Genomic DNA, 3,124 nt, shown 5'->3' on the forward strand with positions numbered 1-3,124 from the left:
CAATTTTCCAGTGCCGGTGCAACTGTGCCAGTGGGGCATGCACTGCATCCTGTAGTGGGGGGGCAGTCACAGGGGCCTCCTTAAGGTATGGGAACATTTGTTCGCTTACCTTGGGGCTGCATTGCAGCTGCACCAGTGCTAGAAAGCTGGATTGGATTGGGCCCTTAATTTACACTAGGAAACTGGCAGCAGAATCCTACTCAGAGGTTCCAATGACTTGTTTACTCAGAAGTCCCAGTGACTTTGGTGGGATTTCCAGTGTTTGCAGTCTTAATTACAGGTTAGATAATTTTAACTAGGCCTCACTTTCTAGGTAAGGATTTTTAAAATTTTTTTTTTTTTTTGCTGTGCATTTACCATTGGTTGGGAACCTTCAGTCTCGAAAGACTATGGTATAAGCCTACAGCACCCGGTATTCCCAGGCGGCCTCCCATCTAAGTACTAACCAGGCCTGACCCTGCTTAGCTTCCAAGATCAGACAAGATCGGGCACGTGCAGGGTAAAAATTTACCATTGTCTGCTGTGCTAACTTGAATGAGTTCACAAATATCAGCCAACACCAGTTGCATACATCACAATTTGTCAACATACTGGCAAGAGGAGGGGTAGAGAGGAATCAGAAAGGTAAAACTTTGCCTTCAGGGCTCGCTTAATTTCTTGTACCTTTCAGCATAAGACTGCAAAATTTAAAAGAGTGCTCCTCCTCCAGCGTTCACTAATTTCTTTACTGTGTCACGGGATACCTTTGAAATTATTGAAAAACTACAGGAGACTTGAAGGCGGAAAATAACCCTCATGTTGGCGCAGAACAGGGGTCTGTGCTATAACTTGAAAGCCCCGCTGTTTTCATAGGATTTTTATTGGTAGGAAAAGTAACAGAATTTCCCAGTTCCCCCACACCTCAATTTCCTTCCTCAGAGTCTATCCACCATTCCAGCTCTTTTTCAAGATGCTTACATGAACAGCATGGCGTGTTCACATTCCATCCATCCCTCACCCCCAACTCAAAACCAGTATTTCTTCCTGCCTGCTATGACCTCATCTGGAAGTGTTTTAGCAGTATATCATAGTGTCTCCTTTTATTAATCACTTTTCTGTCTTTACTCAAAATAGTAGTCAAAAATCAAATCAAAGTTTTTCCTTAACTTTTTTTTGTCACTTCTCTGTGAATATCATATACTGTCTATAGGCCTGAAGGGGGGAAAAAAGTGACCCACATCCAAAATTCCACCCTATTTGGAAACACACATTACTCTGTTCATGGTTACTAGTGATGAAGCAGGAGAGCAGAGAGCAAAACAGTTGGAAAATTTACACCTATATTTTGTTTTTTAAAAAATACACCTATGTTTTTAATGAGAACAGGCTGTCTCATTGGGGTGGGAAACAGCTGCAATATTTTGATGTCTTATGCTGTCAGACCTTTGAAGATGGTAAAATCATTTCCTTTTTTATTTTTTTGAAACCACCCAACCATTTTTTCATATATAATGAGGGTTCATGCTCTCTGGGGATGAAAAACTTAAGTATTAAGAATGAAAAACTTAAAAGGCGTGATGGGGAAGTGGGGAGAGGGTGGGCGGGAGGCGAGCCGGGAGAGGGAGCAGGGAGGTGGGTCCGATGGAGCTCTGCTGATCCAGAACATTCGTGTGGGGCTTGGAGCCCTACACGAACACTTTCACCTCACCCATTGCAGGGCTACTTCCAGTATGCAGGAGAAGGGAACAAAAGTCCCCTTCTCCCGAAGTGCCGCCTGCAGTAGTCCAAGGATATAGCGGCAGGATATAGCGGCAGGATATAGCGGCAGCTATTTTCGGTGCTGCCGAAGCTGCATGCCACAGGAGATCAGGATTGGGCTGTATATCAGTAGTATGCCTTCTATGCTAACCTTGGTGAATTCCAGCAATCACAGGTATTCCCAGATTATGTTGCATTCATATATGTTGTATACATGCACGCAGGTGCTTGTGCATGCGTTCAGGTTTTCTGTGGACTGTGCATGAGTTCATTTTAAAAGTGAATCCAGGGACTGCCCTTTTCAAAAATGTCAAAGCTACTGTACCCCACAATGGATTCACAAAGATTCCAAGTGGAAGAAGTGACTGCCAGATTGCTAGGCAATGTTGGCATATCCAGCAAAGGAGCAGAAATCTGAGTGACACTTAAGTCTAAACTGATTCTTCATTGTTTTCAGTGTTCTGCCATTTACAGAAGCACATTCTTGTGAAAGGAAGGTCTCTCTGAGAATAGAAGCATTTTCCTTGTGCAGAGGGCCCTTGCATAAGTGGGAAGCTCGTCTATCCTTGATGGCCACTTCCATTTTCAAAGTGTGCTTCCCTTTATGGAAACATGACTCTGGATGCCAACCTCTGGGTTTAATTTCCAGTGTATGAGACCTCATCTAACCCACCACTAGACAATCAGACTAGATTCCACTGCTTCTTTGGAACAAGAGGAGAAGATATAACAATTCATGATAATCTCTGCTCAAGTTTCTGGAGCCATCCGCCCAGTCACAGCAAGCTCAGCGGAAGAGTTCTGGGGCAAGCCCTGTCTGCACACAACATTTCATCAGCCACAGCATAAGCCTTTTTCAAAGACCTCCTCTCCTCTACACATGTTTCATTTGGAAGCCTTCAAGGTTCCATACATAAAAAGATATTTTAAGAAGCATACTCACAAGATGCTATTTTTTTTTTGCCAGTTTCTTAATAAAGGAAAATCACTTGCAGGACAATACTAATAACTTCCTTTTTTAGTAAGTAAAAGTACATAAACACAAATGGTTTCCACATGCAGGGGAAAAAATGCCACAGCATTGCTTTTGTGTCTACTTGGCAGTGGAGTCTTATTTATTAGCAGACTTACTTGGATATAACAGCAGTTACTACACAATTTAATGGAGAAGTCATGTAGCATTCGCTAAGAAACAAATTGAGCTCTAAATTAAGCGTGAATTCATTCAACATTAAGGAGCTTCAGTTTTCTGCGGAAAAATTTGAATTCCACTTGGTGGCCCAAGCAAATGGCTGGACTACGGAATGATTCTTGGTATTAAGGTGTTTGTGTTAGTATCTGTGATGGTTGCTACCAGCTCCAGTCAGGCTCAACAGGAGGTTTGAAA

At 42.7% G+C, this 3,124-nt stretch overlaps 1 pseudogene; it reads right to left on the reverse strand.

Moving 5' to 3' along the window:
• Positions 1 to 397: 397 nt before the first annotated feature.
• On the reverse strand, positions 398 to 518 carry LOC136637486 (5S ribosomal RNA; annotated as a pseudogene).
• Positions 519 to 3,124: the final 2,606 nt, after the last annotated feature.

The sequence above is a fragment of the Tiliqua scincoides genome, chromosome 1, assembly GCF_035046505.1.
Source record: "Tiliqua scincoides isolate rTilSci1 chromosome 1, rTilSci1.hap2, whole genome shotgun sequence".
NCBI lineage: Eukaryota > Metazoa > Chordata > Lepidosauria > Squamata > Scincidae > Tiliqua > Tiliqua scincoides.